The 18596-nt window shown below is 38.5% G+C and overlaps 1 pseudogene; it reads left to right on the forward strand.

Annotated features, from left to right (window-relative positions):
- Positions 1 to 9661: 9661 nt before the first annotated feature.
- On the forward strand, positions 9662 to 9794 carry LOC149410574 (U4 spliceosomal RNA; annotated as a pseudogene).
- The last annotated feature ends 8802 nt before the right edge of the window (positions 9795 to 18596 follow it).

Genomic DNA, 18596 nt, shown 5'->3' on the forward strand with positions numbered 1-18596 from the left:
TTATTTATGGATTCCATCATGAATGATGAAAAATGAAATTTTTTTAAATCTTGCACAACGAATCAGTGTATTCTGGAGACGATATTTTGGTAATCTGTCGAATTATCTTGTCCGGTTTCTATCTGAGAACAATGAACGTAAATATCTCTCACAGTGAGCAAGTGAAATTCTGTGCTAATGTGGCTAAAAAATCTATCACAAAGTTTTTTTTTTAAACTTAACTCCGAATAGTTGGTAAAGCATTATTATGAATTTTAAAAAGTCCTGGATTATCGTCAGGTGCGTTTTTCCATCTCCCCCAACGTAAATAGTTGTTTCTTATAGCAATTGAATAAATTAAAGTGGCATTCAAATAAGTGAGTTCCGAGCCGCAGCCTGCAGCATGACGTTTTCTCTGATGTTGGCCGACCTCCGATAAAAAGGCGATTAGAAGAAGTGGGATCTTAAATGCGTTCATGAACATGAACTAGAGAGTACAGAAAATGGATGAAGAAGACAAAGTTCATGCGGTGATTAGGTGTGGCAATGTGGATAGCTTTGATAAGTTGGTAACTGAATTACAGCAGAAGTATTCTACAGAAGAAACATATTCTCTCATAGCTGCAGCTTATCATCAGCTCCAATTGAACAATGTCCTACTGGCGGATGGAATGGATTTCATTGTTCAATACAAATTAATAAATCTAAGCTTTTTCTCCAAAAATGATACATTTGTTCCACTATCCGCAAGCGATATTGAAGAACGTTTATGTTTAGTTCTGGAAAAAATTAACATTCTCAGAAGCCTGGATAACTTACTTCCAGGAGTTGATGCAAAATTCCTGTACATTGTGAAGTTTATAGCAAACAATCTGTATATTTTAAAGCAGAGTTTGAAATCTACTTATGTGACTATGCCATGGGAAGAAATAGTGTTTTGTTTAGTGATATTTGTATCGGCGCACACTATCCGAAGCGATATGAATGTAGTCTACCGCACCGTATTGAGTAAAAAAAGCATTTTAAAAAAGATTGGTGATTTTTGTAAATGTTTGGAAGATTTAAAGTTGAATTTTAACACTCTAGATGCGAGCAAACTTAATTTTTCAACGAGAAGTGGTCGGCAGAAGGTGATTTCTGGTATTTTGGATGTTCATCCCGAATTCCAAGACTTATACGATGATTATAAAGATGTTAGAGACATACACTCTCTGGATAAGATGAAGGTGTGTGTGGATGTGGCCCTGGTGGCAGATTGTGGAACTAGGGAGGGGCAACTGACAGTCAAGAGGAGTTTGCAACTTCTAGGGGAGCATTTAAAAGATACTCTCGAATCTCCAAACTTATCGGAATCTGTGAGCGACTTACTCCTAATGTCGGCCCCTCAAGAAACTAAGCAAGTCCTCACAGCTTTGAGGAACTCCTTGGCGCATGCACATATTCTTCAAGAAATGGCTGGAGATAAGGTCGCCAAGTTTTACACCAACATTCAGAACGACATCAAAAAGATCGGCATTGTGATCGCAAAAATCCTTTACTCAAACAAAATAGAGAAAATCTCAATCTCTTTGTCCAAAATCACAAAAACCGAAGTCTTAGATGAGATTGACGAGTGTCTTAATGTATTTGAAGATTTGCATAGCTTAGAAAAGCCTGATTTCCTTCTCATCGATCAACGAACTATAGAGCAAAAAAAGGTCGAAAAACTATTTGCAAAATTCTGTCATAATATTGCGGATAAAACAAAGTATGAAGAAAATATTATTAAAAAGATCAGTGACATAATTCACAGCACAGAAGATACTAAAGAGATGCTCAAAGAATACGCGGTCGGATTGGTAATGATGAAAAAATTTGATTTTTATTTTGTGAACAGAGTTCACTGGGTGCAGAAGAACAATATTATACAGTTGAAATGTGCCGCCTTACTGATCCTACAAAAACTGTCACCTCAGAAGTCGGGTAACACATTCAGCTACCAAACGGTACCCGAGTTGGGCAATCTCTTGGTTAAATTATGTGAGAGTGTCGAACCACGACTATCTCACGATGACAGTCAGTCATTTCTAAAATTAGTTATTAAAATTTATTGTGTTATGGCCTACGAAACTAACAGCATTCGATGGATAGACGAGTTCAAAGAACAAGTTGGAAAGTGCACACCAAAAAAGAAAGGAAATGAACCAATCAAGACGAAGAATCTAAAAAAGAAACCTGGTATAGACACTGTTGCAGCAGATGTAGATCTTACTCGAAAACAATCCGAATTGAAAAAGATTGTTCACGACATTACTGAAAGCAAAATATTGCTAAATTGTGTAAGTAAATATAAAAGGTTTATGATTGAATCACTTGTTCTCGATATCTTGTCTGACTTGGACAGTTCCAAGTGCCTGGTTGGAAGTGTGCTTTTTATAGAGACCGATGCTCCCATTTTAAGGGGCAAAATTCTAAGAAACTACTTGGCGCATGGAAATCCATTGGTCGATACTTTCTTCTCCGACTCCTTTCTGGCTGTATTCTCTACTGCTAGAATTCTAGTGGAAAACACAATTACTCACGAAAATAAAATTGGTAAAATTGACATGCACAATATTCACCGTTTAAAATCTATGTATGATAAAGATTTGAATGTAATTGACAAACAAGGAGAATTATGCAAAGCTTTGACTGAATTAACTCTACCTGATCTGAAGAGGTGTTTGGAACAGGGGGCCGATGCTTATTATAGAAGTCTTCACTTGTTGACTACGCTGCATCTGGCTGCTCGTGGTTCAAGTCTGGAAGTTATCCAGTTTCTACTAAAGGAGAAGTTCGTGGAAGCAAATGCTACAGATATTTATGGTCAAAGTGCACTCCACTCTGCTGCTGCCTCCGGGAGGACATCTATTATAACACTCCTTGTGGAAGAAGCCGGGCTATTTGTCAATCATGTTGATAAGATCGGTAGAACACCTTTACACATTGCAGCTCGAGAAGGACAAACGGAAAGTGTGAGAGAGTTGCTAAGACTCGGGGCTGACGGCACAATACGAGATGAGAATTGTGGAGGAGCTTTGCACATTGCCGTAAGGAATAATCACATTGACTCTGTGAAGGCTTTATTGGAAGATGGAAATATCAGCATTGAAGATTCCGAATATCGTACCCGCATGAATCCACTTCATCATGCTGCGGAGTGTGGCCACGAAGAGCTGATTGAATATTTATTGGAAAATGGTGCCGACGTTGATGCAAAATGCTTCAACTTTGAGACGGCTTTGCATATAGCAGTGAACAACGGACATCTGGCAATAGTTAAGACGCTGATAAACAAAGGCGCCAACATTAACCTCAGGGCTTCTACCAATGGTAACACTCCTTTAAACAACCTCGTGGGCAGAGCTGACTGCGTCATTGATATTGTAAAGCTTCTCTTGGAGAATGGAGCCTCTGTCAACGAAAGAGATGACCAATGGAACCAGACACCACTGCATTCTGCCTCAATCCATGGGAACCAAGAAGTCATTGAATTGTTACTGGAACATAATGCTGATGTTGATGCTTTGAGATATGATCTGATGAGTCCACTAATGTGTGCTGCATCCAAAGGGCGTCATCACATTGTCAAACTTCTTTTAGAAAAAGGCGCCAAAACAAAATTTGTAGATGTGGACAATTTAACTGCACTCCACCATGCTGCAATATCTGGTCAGAATAATGTGGTAAAGTCACTAATTGCAGATGGAATGGAAATTGACTGCAGAAATAAAGATTCTATTACACCACTACACATTGCCGCATATTACGGCAACTTGGACGCGGTCTTAACACTCTTGGAAGCAGGAGCCGACGTTAACTCAGCTACCAATACTGGAACCACGCCTCTTCATCTTAGCACTTTTGGATGCCACCAGAAAGTTACAGAAGTTTTGATAAATTGGGGGGCAAATGTTAACGCTGAGGACATTGATAAATCTACACCTCTCAACGAGGCAATCAATATCACGTGTTCAGGAGACCTCATTCAACTTTTAATAAGTAAAGGAGCCGATATTAATACAAAAACTGCAGAAAATCACACTCCTCTACTTAGAGCTTGCTTTCAAGGGCTCATCAATATCGCTAAACGTTTAATTGAAAATAACGCCAATATCAATCTTCGAACAAGTCAAGGTGTGACCCCGTTGCTCGCAGTCGCTAAAAGAAACAACCTGCTTATTGCCGAAATCTTGCTCGATCACGGGGCAGATATTGAAGCGGCTCAAGTAGGTGGTTTTACGTCTCTATGCTTAGCAGCTACGTACGGCTACAAAGCACTGGCTGAGCTTTTGGTTGCAAGAGGTGCTGATATCAATGCCCAAGGTGGCGAACCTCTGAAACAAGCAATCATAGCAGGGAACAGAACTATCACTGAACTTTTGCTTCGAAAGAAAGATATTAAATTGGACGTGGCTGATGACGGGTTCACTCTATTGCACCACTCCGCTCGTAACGGGAACTGGAATATAGGCAAAGAATTGTTAGAGAGAGGACTTGAAGTTAATGCTTGTGCTGAGAATAACTGCACTCCATTAGGAATCGCTGTAAACTATCGTCATAACGAATTCGTTGACATGTTATTAGCGAACGGAGCTGACGTCGTTACTAAAAATCAAGACCTATTGTATCTGGCAGTAAAAGCAGGCTTATTGGAAATAGTTGAAAGTTTATTAAAAGCGGGAGCTAAAAATGTTAGACACAACGATGATAAAACAGCATTGGAGTTGGCTGTTATTAATGGGAACTTGCAAATGGTTCAAATGTTCTTTAAGCATCAAACAATTGATCCAAATTTAGAATACAAATATAAATGCACTTTGCTACACATTGCGGCAGGTTATGGCTGCTCTAACATTACTAAATATTTGATAGAACAGGGAGCAGATGTTGATTACAGAAATGTAGGAGCATTCAAACCGATCCATGAAGCAATAAATCAAGGTCAAATCGAAGTTGTAAAACTCTTCCTAGAGCGTGGAATGAGTGTGAATGATGTAGATGTTAATGGTGTTACCTTGTTGCACTATGCGTCCCATATCGGTCATCCCGCCATTGTGGAGCTTTTGATAGAGAAAGGAGCCAATGTTGATTCTGTTAATTTAACCCTCTTTACATCTCTTCACTTGGCCACAATGAGAGGTAACGAAGATGTTGTTGTTGCTTTATTAGCCGGAGGAGCTATTTACGATAATGAGGATGCTTCTGGGAAGAAACCTGAGAGTTACACAGAAAACAAAGACATTTTAAAGTTGCTTCAGTCAATTGATAATATTTTCATAGCTGTGGAACTTAATGATGCTCCAGCAGTTGAGCAACTGATTAATGAAGGGATTCCTTTAGATACGAAGAGTGCGACTTGTTACTCACTTCTTCATATAGCTGCAAAGAAGGGGTACAACCAGATCTGCGATCTTTTGCTCAAGAACAAGGCTAATCCTAACACTGTTGGAAAATCAAATAAAACGCCATTACATTACGCAGCAAAATTCTCTCACTATGAAATAACTAAATCACTTTTAGCAAATGGCGCAATCTACAATGCCACAAATACTAATGAAGAAACACCAATGCAGCTTGCCGAGTTGAGGAGTATTTTAGATTTACTTGGATTTGTAAATAGATCATTTGAGAAGGTACAGAACTGTGATATAACAGTTATTGACGATTTAAAACAAACACAAGATATTGGAACTGTTCAAGCGGTGATGAGGGCCATGACTAAAGATAAACATACATTGGTAGTTGTAGCTATTCACAGTCACTTTCCTCACACAGATATTTTACAAGAGATGTTGCAGAGTGATGTCTCCTGTAATCTGTATGCAGTGAATTCGTTGATCGGCCTTGAGAAATACAAGCCGGCTCTGAGGTTGTTGAAAAGGATATTAAAAGAAAGAATAGATGTGTTAGGAGAATATAATCCAGGAACACTGAATATCCAAGAACAAATAGCCACCGTCTTGTACAGCCAAACCAAATATTCAGAAGCATTAAAGTTATATCAGGAAATAAGTTGTAAGCGAACTCGAATATTGGGTGCAAAAGAAGAATCCACTCTCAGGATCAGAAGTAACATAGCTTTAATACTAGCAAAGCAAGCGAGATACCAGGATGCTCTGGAAATGTTCCGAGAAGTCTTCGACGCTCAAAGAGAAACATTGGGTGAAGACCACATAGATGTCTTATACACGCGGTCTTACCTAGCCACAACGCTCGATCAATTGGGAAAGTATGAAGAAGCCATCACATTAAACCAAGAGACCTATAAGAAGTGCTTGACAGTTTTACAGCCTGATGATGCACTAACTTCCAGTGTGTTGGGTAATTCTGCCGCTATGTTGATCAGCCAAGGAGACTATGAAAAGGCTTACAAAGTGTTTGAAGAAGTTTACAAGGCCAAAAGTAAACTCTTGGGTCCGATGCACTCTGATTCATTGAAGGCCATGCTAAATATGGGGAATGCTTTGGCCGGGCAAGAACAGTTTGATAAAACATTTAAAATATATCTAGATGTTTATAGGTGTCAGCACACATGTCTAGGACCAGAGCATGCAGACACTAGGGAAACTCAAAGCAAAATAGTCAACATACTTAAATTGAGAAAAAAGTGTGCATTTCTCAGGAAAACATATTTAGGCGTTCGAGATCAGTTGATAAGTACCTTAGGCAAAGATCACCCTGATATTGCGATGTTTGATCAGATGCTTTTAAAAGATGATTAGATGTTGAAACCCTGATTGAAGATGTCCATGATACAGACATTAATTTATTTTCGTAATGGGACTTCCTTGAAAACCTTACAATAGAATTTCACTAAACATTCAATCAACACTCTCAAATCAATATAAAAAAATGTTGCATATTTTTTCATGAGTTTATCTGAGATCTCACGGTAAAAAAAAAACTGAAACCTTCTCGTGGTAGAACTTTAATTCCTTGACTATGGAACAACCTAGAGATTGCAGGTTCAAAGCACGGTTCTGCACGCGGCATGGTCTCGCTGCATACTAAGCTATGCGACGTCAAGCGACCGTCCGTTGATGAACTACTAGCCCACTTGAGTGCCGTTTCGCAACTGCGCACTAGAGTGATAAATGGCATGAATCCCTTTAAGCATTTGGTGCTTTTCCTAGGCATTCCGCGAATCCGCATTTGTTTGTGAATTTTATAGAGCTCTTGGACAAACCCTTAAAGCCCCTTTTGATGAGTAATGGCAGGTTTGTTTTAGTTCAAGAAAGTTAGGTGAGTTTTGGGTGGCCATCGCACTCATTCGAAGTAGGTTCAATTGCAAAATGTGTCTTTATTTTTATTAATACCTAACTTACTAACTTCTAAATAAATTAACTAAAAATAATAACTTCTTAAATAAAATATTCTTAAACTAACCATCATGCTGTTTCTCCACAGGGGTATGCATAGGATGTACCGCCAAACAACACTGTCTTGGCACACACTCCTTGCTTCATTCACATTCATACTTGACTTTCTTAGGGCTGTAAATAATGACTTCGATGTTATATGTATGTATTTCAGAAACTTGGCTTCTCGACAATATTTTTGATCAGGCGATATTTGACGACAGATATAATGTTTTTAGATGTGATGGAAACTATTATCTCACAGATCAAATATTGGGAGGGGGTGTTCTTATTGCCGTCCAATCCAAACATAATGTTACTCATCAACCTAGCTGGTCTTGTCTCATTCATAATATTTGTATTCAATTATTTCATTGATTTGATCATGCCATGTCTCCCTCAGGCATCCCCGACTTATTCTACCATTCACATTTATGTCATATATTCTCACTACACTCCTTTCTTCATTAGTTCGCTCTACAAGCCCATCTAGGCGTCCTTTTCTTAATCTTACTCATTACGCTTACATCAGTTTTGCATTTGCAAATCTCCACATTTCTCACACATTCATACATATGGTTCAGAGATGTCATTTCTACAACATTCAGTCTACTTTCATCCTTCACCCTCCAGTTCCATGCCTCAGTGCTATACATCAGCTCATCCACCTTCTCCAAGTATTCATCATTCACAACTATATTGCACACTGTTCCCGTATTCTATCTTTCAAACATGTGACTCAACAAAATACATGTTGTAGGTTTTTTTGTTTTTAAAGAAAGACCGGGTTAAAAATAACTTGACAACATTTTAAAATCTCTTACTACCACCACAGTTAGCAGAAAAAGAGGACTTAGCCAGCTGAGGAATTGAATCGCCGACCTGGTTGGGATTCAGACGCTATGCCACTGACCAGTATTTTTGTACTTTTTGCAGTATTTTAAATTAAGGGTCAATCTAACCTTTCACCAAATTTTAAATTGTTCTATAATATTTTGCGAGGAAAATAAAAAAATTTTCAATAAAAAATTTTATTTCATTTATCTCATTACTAGTTTGTTGGAGATACAATACAGAATATTGCCATGAGATGGGCGCATATCATATCACATCTCATGTAAAATAAAGTCAATAGACGTTTTGTCATATCGTTGGTGATACTGCAAATCCGCGTAACCAAAAATTTCAATACTGTTTAAGTGTTTGATAAATATTTTAAAGGACGAACAAAAAACTTTTTTCATTAAAGTACTTAAGATCTTGACTCCTTAATTCTACGCTTCGGTCTCTACTAGTTTCAGTCCCGCGTATTACTCTATATAGTTATTTAACTTCTAACTACATTATTATGCAAGATATAATACAGGGTGCGCCAGAGAAACTTACTTATTTGAAAGTTCAATAAAAACAAAAGCACTGTAGTTATTGTTGTAATTCTTTTTTTATTTGAAAATGCAATGTACCAAGTTTTTTTTCATATTTTCTTAAAAATTACATCTTTTAAATGGCGACCCTCATCGCGCATACACTGGTTAAGTCGTTTTTTGAAGTTCTCGTCCACTCTTCTCAGCATATCAATCGGAATATTGGCAATAGCATCGCGAATGTTGTTCTTCAGGTGATCTATGGTCCGTGGTCGATCGACATAAACAAGGGATTTCAAATAACCCCATAAAAAAAATCACATGGAGTCAAATCTGGAGAGCGCGCCGGCCATGGGCACGTTGCTCAGCAACAACTGAGCGACCGTTACAAAAGAAGCTCTCGACGGCGAAGGCCCGCTGCTCTCTAGACCACAGCATAATGGCAACTGACGAGAGTGGGAAACAAACTTGAGGACGTCTTCCTCCAGATGCGCTCCCTCCCGCCCCTCTACCTGCCCAACTCAACGGTCGAGAATTTTTTCAAATAAGTAAGTTTCTCTGGCGCACCCTGTACTTATGCGGTTTTGAAATAAGGAATAACTAAGTGAGTAAAACATCAATTTGTAATTTATTAATTATTGAGAACAATATTAGCGATTCTTTAAACGAAAATCTGAAACAGAAAAAGATACGGTCACATCTAGAACTCGAACCCCGAGTTCGATGTGACCGTATCTTTTTCTGATTTTTCTGTTTCAGATTTTCGTTTAAAGAATCGCTAATTTTGTCTTCAATAATAATTTTTTTTTTTTGTTATTGATCTTAAAGTTTCTTCCCGTTAAACCACAATCAAGCATTTTATCAACAGAATGTACATTCAATTACACTGTAAATATATATACATAATATTATTACTAATTATAAATATAATAATATATTAACTTTGAGCAGTGGCGATATCGTAACCAATGAGGATTATCCGAGGTGCGATTATTGCTAGTTGAAAACTGTTTATATATATATATATTTTTTTTTTTTAAAGAAAGACAAATATTCCTGGGTTACGAATAACTTGTCAATATTTGAAAATCTCCTACTACCACCACAGTAAACGAAAAATATTACTTGTGTTGTGATGGAGGACTTACCCAGCCGAGGAATTGAACATACTACGCCTGAGTGGGACCCAAACGCGATGTCGACTCAGCCACTGACCGGACGATATACATATTGTATACATAATGTTGTTGCTACTTATTAGATATTCAGATTATTATTATTGGCACACAGTCTAAAATAACACTAAATCTACATGCTAATAAATAACATGTATTGATTGATAGTAATGATTACTATAAAGATTTCTACTTATGAGCCTTCAGCATATATCTGAATCTATTTGGGGATTTACAATTTTTTATATTACTTGGCAACGTTTGTTGCGTTACGGTAAGTTGGTTAGTTTTTTGATATTACTACCCTTGGCGCTCCAAAGAAGAATGAGTAGCTTGTATGTAAGTTTTGCGCTATTAGTCAAAATTTTTTGAGGGTGTTTTTTTGCATTATTAGTTACTAAAAGTGTGTTTTATCTTTTTTTTGGGTACGATTTGAAACTTCAACATCATGACTAGTAATAGAAGAGTTACGGGTGATATAATAGCTAATTGGCTAGAAGAAAGCGACCATAACAGTGATAATAACTTTTCGAGAGATGACTCTAAAATCGAAGATAACGTAAGCGATGATGATGCTCAGGACGATGAAGAAGAAGGATACATAGAAGATGAAACTATAGAGGACTCCAGTGAAAGAAGGACTAAAGAATCTGTGCCATCTTTTGTCTCAGGAAATAGTGAGACTTTGGAGCCATCCAGTTCTGATCGCCGTATCCTTGTTACGGCACATCGAACATTGAAGGGCAAAAACCAGCACTGTTGGTCTACTTCTAAAGGCGAAAGTCGAGGTAGAACTGCTGCTAGCAACATTGTGCACACTTCTAGAGCCCAGAGGCGGATTTGCCCTTAGGCCTATGTAGGCCCGGGCCTAGGGCGGCCAGATATTAGGGGCGGCCAATCGTGACAAAAAAATCACAGATGATAACAAGAAATTACTTCCTAAGTACCTAAATATTCTACGTACGAAATAGCGATATGCAAGAGCGTGTTTACACACAGCACACAGCGCACGACAATCGACAATTATACAGTAATTGAACTAGCGAATTTAGCAAGCGTATTTTTTTACATTAATTCCACAGAGGAGGCTTTGAGGAAAATATTTTCCCTCACGACCTATGTCATCTTAGGTGATGCTGTGTGGAGGGTCTTTTTAAGGAAGGGAAGGATAGGAAGTTCTGAAAAGGAAAATGTATGAGGGGTGGGTAGGAATCTGGGGATTAGTGTGTCCAGGAGTGACATAGATATGAATACATCCCTCCAACTGCGGTGCAAGGCGATGGGTCAAGATAGTCCGGCTGGAAAGGTCAAAAGGCCTCCCTCACCCAGTCTCTCTCGATCCGGCCCGCCACGCAGCAGGTGGGCAGACGTATCCGCCGCCAAGACCTGGACAAATCTCACCCCATGAACCATGAATGATAATGGCAGGAAAATTAAAACGGTTTTGACCCTAGGAACTTACTGAAAAGTTTGGATACTCCTGGTCAATATGATGGGTACTGAGAAAGGGGCGGCTACATGGTCTGGGGCCTTAGGGCCTAGGGCGGCCAAGACTGCAAATCCGCCTCTGCTAGAGCCCCTACTAGAATGTGTAGAAATATCTTTGAGCCAGTTGGTGTTTTGATTTATTCATCACGGAAGACATTTTTTGTGAGATAGTGAAGTGGACAAATGTGGAAATATCTAGAAAAAGACCCACTGGAAATACCCACGCTACCTGCAGAGATACATGCTTCATAGAAATAAGAGTTTATTTTGGTATTTTGACACTAACTGCTGCAATGAAAGATAACCATCTTTCTGCAACTGAGCTATTTGATAGCACCTTTTCAAGGTCTAGGTATTTAGCATTGATGAGCAGCCCTACGTCAAGAAGATCCCTTTATTCCAGTCAGAAAGATATGGGAGATGTTTATGCAACAGTGCAAGTCTAACTACACACCGGGAAACTACCTTACAGTAGATGAACATTTGGTTGGATTTCGAGGTAGGTGCCCCTTCCGGATGTACATTCCGGATAAACCTAACAAGTACGGCATCAAAATACCTATGATGTGTGACAATTGTACGAATTATATGGTTAACGCTTTGCCATACATTGGAAGAGCCACCGACACCCGAGGATTACTTCAGGTAGAGTACTACGTAAAATAGTTGACCCGTCCTCGACATGGTACTAATCGTAACGTGGCATGTGATAATTGGTTCACGTCTGTATCGCTGGCCAAATCACTAGTTGCAGAACCATACAAACTCACGCTTGTTGGTACGATAAGGTCTAACAAACGGGAAATTCCTCGAGAAATGCAAAACACCCGGCAACGACCCGTTGGTACATCCATGTTCGCCTATGATGGCCCTTTGACTTTCGTTTCCTACAAACCAAAACCAGCTAAAATTGTGTTCCTGTTATCTTTGTGCGACGACAAAGGGATCATAAATAATGAAACTGGAATGCCGGAAATTATCATGTTCTACAACCAGACCAAAGGTGCTGTAGATACATTGGACCAAATGACTTCCTCTATGTCATGCTCTAGAAAAATATCTGTAGTGAATTCATATGTTATATATTATCATAATAAATCAACAAAAAATGAGAAACCCCTGAGTCGAAGACAATATATGAAAGAACTTAGCACGCAGTTGACTACTGACTGGATGCAAAAAAGACTAGAAGCACCTACGTTGAAACGCAATGTCCGGGATATTATCGAAGTCATCCTGAAACCTTCCGTACTCTTCTGTAGTAAATGAGGGTCCACCACCGCTAAAAAAAAAGAAGATATTGCTCTTATTGTACATCTAAAAAGAAGAGGATGTCCAAAATGACGTGCGCCAAGTGTCAAAAATCTATCTGCGGCGAACATCAAGTTCATTGGTGTACCGAATGCATCTAAAATATTTTTTTGTTACTTTTTTTTAGTTAATTACTTTGTAATTGACTATTTTTTGTAGTGTAGTAGTAGTAGTAGTAGTTTTTTTTTAAGAGAAGACTGTTTAATTGCCTAAGTTTCATTTTTAGATTAAAGATTTTATTAAAAAAAATATATAAATATAATATAAAATTGTGTTTTTTTTTTTTAGTAATATACAAAATTATAGAAACAGCCAAAACATATCAATCATACTTATAGTTTTTGAATAAAATCATTTTGAGCTACATTGGTCCGACGGTAGCCTTTTCTCCCAGGAAACAGAAGACGCACTCAGAGGAGGATTTGCAGTCTTGGCCGCCCTAGGCCCCAGACCATGTAGCCGCCCCTTTCTCATTACCCATCATATTGACCAGGAGTATCCAAACTTTGCAGTAAGTTCCTAGGGTCAAAACCGTTTTAATTTTCCTGCCATTATCATTCATGGTTCATGGGGTGAGATTTGTCCAGGTCTTGGCGGCGGATACGTCTGCCCAACTGCTGCGTGGCGGGCCGGATCGAGAGAGACTGGGTGAGGGAGGCCTTTTGACCTTTCCAGCCGGACTATCTTGACCCATCGCCTTGCACCGCAGTTGGAGGGATGTATTCATACGTATGTCACTCCTGGACACACTAATTCCCAGATTCCTACCCACCCCTCATACATTTTCCTTTTCAGAACTTCCTATCCTTCCCTTCCTTAAAAAGACCCTCCACACAGCATCACTTAAGATGAAATAGGTCGTGAGGGAAAATATTTTCCTCAAAGCCTCCTGTGTGGAATTAATGTAAAAAAAATACGTTTTTAATTGGCATAAATAACATCTTATTATTGCATTATTTTATAATCTCTGATTTATTTATTTATTATAGCTTTTGTAAGGTGATTAAGAGCGTGTTCACACAGAGCTATAATATGCGTGGGATGGCGTATTTCGGCATATCGCTCGCCGTACATTCCAAATTGGAAAGTATGGCGAGCGATATGCTGAAATACGCCACCCCACGCATATTATAGTTCTGTGTGTGAATACGCTATTATGCATAACAATACCTAACGCGGTTCACTAGCACACTAGCGCAACTGAATGGATTGGAAATACGCGAGCGGGCGAGCGACGGAGCATGATAGGTGTGGCGAGGGCGGCTGCGGGGCGTGGGGGCGCGCTGTGTGCTGTGTGTGAACACGCTCTTGCATATCGCTATTTCGTACGTAGAATATTTAGGTACTTAGGAAGTAATTTCTTGTTATCATCTGTGACTTTTTTTGTCACGATTGGCCGCCCCTAATATCTGGCCGCCCTAGGCCCGGGCCTACATAGGCCTAAGGGCAAATCCGCCTCTGGACGCACTTGAAGATTTTGGGAACGAAGCGGCAGCTGCGATATGTCAAAGGAATCAATTATAATTCTTTAAACAAATGTAGATATATATACCATAACAGACTTTTCCGCAGGCCTTTTTAAGATATACAATTCCGTAGCACATTACTTTGATGTATCTCATATGGTTTAGCCAGCGTTAGCAATGTAAGCGGCCAAAAATAATCTTTTTATCGACTTTTCCCTGGTTTTCATCAATATAATATGCATGTGTTCTAAACTTTCGAAAAAAATCTAAACCTTCCGTAAGAAATTCTCTAAATGATTGTGAAAACCCTATTAAAATTAGTTGCATAGTTTAAAAGAACTAAGCGCACAAACAGCAGACGCGGATGTCACTTTATTTTATACTATTTAGAGATAATGGAATTCCACCACGAATTGTCGGTATCCAAAATAGAAATATTGATTACATGTTCTCAACTTCTATTTTATAATATCTTTTACATGATTTTTATTTCTTATATTATGGTTTATGTATTATGATTTAAATTATACCATATAAAATCAAAAGGCGTTACTATTGTTGTTCGTCTAGTCAGGGCCGGCCCTGAGCAAAATGGCGCATGGCGCAAGTAAATTTTTAGCGTTCTTTGTCAAAACCAGTAGATGCCTAGGCCCTAGGTAGTAGATAGGCGATCACTGTAATCAATTATATTTGGATGATTTGTATGCATGCGTAGCGCGGTTTTTGTGAAAGATAATTTTAAGGGTGGTGTGTTAGTTTAGGTATTATCTGCCTTGGAATTTCTGCGTCCGGAGCGCTCCAATTGCGCGTGCATAGGGTTGGCCCTGCGTTCAATTCTTTTTACTAATTGACATAATGAATATCTTTCAACACCTTTAATATGTATTTTTTGGGGTATTAGAGTGGTTTATTTATAGTCTACGATATATTTACCTTGATAGTTGATTTATGTATTTACCTGTCTGGACCATACGGCTGGTTTACTGATTGGTTTATTTATGGTTTTATCTGTGGTTAAGATGACGACAAAATCCCCGAATATATCGATCTAGACTGGAGAATGGTTTATTTATGGATTCCATCATGAATGAGGAAAAATGAAATTTTTTTAAATCTTGCACAACGAATCAGTGTATTCTGGAGACGATATTTCGGTAATCTGTCGAATTATCTGAGAACAATGAACGTAAATATCTCTCACAGTGAGCAAGTGAAATTCTGTGCTAATGTGGCTAAAAAATCTATCACAAAGTTTTTTTTTTAAACTTAACTCCGAATAGTTGGTAAAGCATTATTATGAATTTTAAAAAGTCCTGGATTATCTTCAGGTGCGTTTTTCCATCTCCCCCAACGTAAATAGTTGTTTCTTATAGCAATTGAATAAATTAAAGTGTCATTCAAATAACAAGTGGCATTGAAATAAGTGCAGTACTGAAATTTTAATCAGGATTTCGTTTGTTCAATTAGAATAAGTGAGTTCCGAGCCGCAGCCTGCAGCATGACATTTTCTCTGATGTTGGCCGACCTCCGATAAAAAGGCGATTAGAAGAAGTGGGATCTTAAGTGCATTCATGAACTAGAGAGTACAGAAAATGGATGAAGGAAATGAATTTAATGCTGTGATTAGGTGTGGCAATGTGGATAGCTTTGATAAGTTGGTAACTGAATTACAGCAGAAGTATTCTACAGAAGAAACATATTCTCTCATAGCTGCAGCTTATCATCAGCTCCAATTGAACAATGTCATACTGGCGGATGGAATGGATTTCATTGTTCAATACAAATTAATAAATCTAAGCTTTTTCTCCAAAAATGATACATTTGTTCCACTATCCGCAAGCGATATTGAAGAACGTTTATGTTTAGTTCTAGAAAAGATTAACATTCTCAGAAGCCTGGATAACTTACTTCCAGGAGTTGATGCAAAATTCCTGTACATTGTGAAGTTTATAGCAAACAATCTGTATATCTTAAAGCAGAGTTTGAAATCTACTTACGTGACTATGCCATGGGAAGAAATAGTGTTTTGTTTAGTGATATTTGTATCGGCGCACACTATTCGAAGCAATATGAATGTAATCTACCGCACCGTATTGAGTAAACAAAGCGTTTTGAAAAAGATTGAAGATTTTTGTAAATCTTTGGAAGATTTAAAGTTGAATTTCAACACTCTAGATGCGAGCAAACTAAATGTTTCAACGAGAAGTGGTCGGCAGAAGGTGATTGCTGGTATTTTGGATGTTCATCCCGAATTCCAAGACTTATACGATGATTATAAAGATGTTAGAGACATACACTCTCTGGATAAGATGAAGGTGTGTGTGGATGTGGCCCTGGTGGCAGATTGTGGAACTAGGGAGGGGCAACTGACAGTCAAGAGGAGTTTGCAACTTCTAGGGGAGCATTTAAAAGATACTCTCGAGTCTCCAAACTTATCGGAATCTGTGAGCGACTTACTCCTAATGTCGGCCCCTCAAGAAACTAAGCAAGTCCTCACAGCTTTGAGGAACTCCTTGGCCCATGCACATATTCTTCAAGAAATGGCTGGAGATCAACTCATCAAGTTTTACACCAACATTCAGAACGACATCAAAAAGATCGGGATTGTGATCGCACAAATCCTTTACTCCAACAAAATAGAGAAAATCAAAATCACTTTGTCCAAAATCACTAAAACTGAAGTCTTAGATGAGATTGACGAGTGTCTTAATGTATTTGAAGATTTACATATCTTAGAAAAGCCTAATTTGCTTTGCATCAATCAACAAACCATAGAGCAACAAAAGGTGACAGAACTATTTGCAAAATTCGGTCATAATATTGTGGATAAAACAAAGTATGAAGAAAATATTATTAAAAAGATCAGTGACATAATCCACAGCACAGAAGATACTAAAGAGATGCTCAAAGAATACTCGGTGGGATTGGTAATGATGAAAACATTTAGTGACTTTTATTTACAAAACAGAGTTCACCGGGTGCAGAAGAACAATGTTATTCAGTTGAGATGTGCCGCCTTAGTGATCCTAAAAAAACTGTCACCTCAGAAGTCGGGTAACACATTCAGCTACCAAACGGTACACGAGTTGGGCAATCTCTTGATTGAATTCTATGAGAGTGTCGAACCACGACTATCTCACGATGACAGTCAGTCAGTTATAAATTTTATTATTGAAATTTATTGTGTTATGGCCTACAAAACTAACAGCATTAGATGGATTGACGAGTTCAAAGAACAAGTGGGAAATTGCACACCAAAAAAGAAAGGAAATGAACCAATCAAGACGAAGAATCTAAAAAAGAAACCCGTTATAGAGACAGTTGCAGTAGATGTAGATCTTACTCGAAAAATATCCGAATTGAAAAAGATTGTTTGCGACATTACTGAAAGCAAAATATTGCTAAATTGTGTAAGTAAATATAAAAGGTTTATGATTGAATCGCTTGTACTCGACATCTTGTCTGACTTGGACAGTTCCAAGTGCCTGGTTGGAAGTGTGCTCTTTATAGAGACCGATGCTCCCATTCTAACGGGCAAAATTCTAAGAAACTACTTGGCACATGGAAGTCCATTGGTTGATACTTTCTTCTCCGACTCCTTTCTGGCTGTATTCTCTACTGCTAGAATTCTAGTAGAAAACACAATTACTCACGAAAATAAAATTGGTAAAATTGACATGCACAATATTCATCGTTTAAAATATAAGTATGATAAAGATTTGAATGTAATTGACAAACAAGGAGAGTTATGCAAAGCTTTGACTGAATTAACTCTACCTGATCTGAAGAGGTGTTTGGAAAAGGGGGCCGATGCTAATTATAGAAGTCTTCACTTGTTGACTACGCTGCATCTGGCTGCTCGTGGTTCAAGTCTGGAAGTTATACAGTTTCTACTGAAGGAAAAGTTCGTAGAAGCAAATGCTGCAGATATTTATGGTCAAAGTGCACTTCACTCTGCCGCTGCCTACGGGAGGACATCTATTATAACACTCCTTGTGGAAGAAGCCGGGCTATTTGTCAATCATGTTGATAAGATCGGTCGAACACCTTTACACATTGCAGCTCGAGAAGGACAAACGGAAAGTGTGAGAGAGTTGCTAAGACTCGGGGCTGACGGCACAATACGAGATATGAATTGTGTAGGAGCTTTGCACATTGCCGTAAGAAATAATCACATTGACTCTGTAAAGGCTTTATTGGAAGATGGAAATATCAGCATTCAAGATTATGAATCTGATACCGGCTCGAATTCTCTTCATCTGGCTGCGGAGTATGGCCATGAAGAGCTGATTGAATATTTATTGGAAAATGGAGCCGACGTTGATGCAAAATGCTTCCACGGTGAGGCAGCTTTGCATATGGCAGTGAACCACGGACATCTGGGAATCGTTAAGACGCTGATAAATAAAGGCGCCAACATTAACCTCAGGGCTT

The sequence above is a fragment of the Hesperophylax consimilis genome, chromosome 27 (assembly GCF_061612785.1).
Source record: "Hesperophylax consimilis isolate HC1 chromosome 27, BYU_Hcon_1.0, whole genome shotgun sequence".
NCBI classification, from domain to species: Eukaryota; Metazoa; Arthropoda; class Insecta; order Trichoptera; family Limnephilidae; genus Hesperophylax; species Hesperophylax consimilis.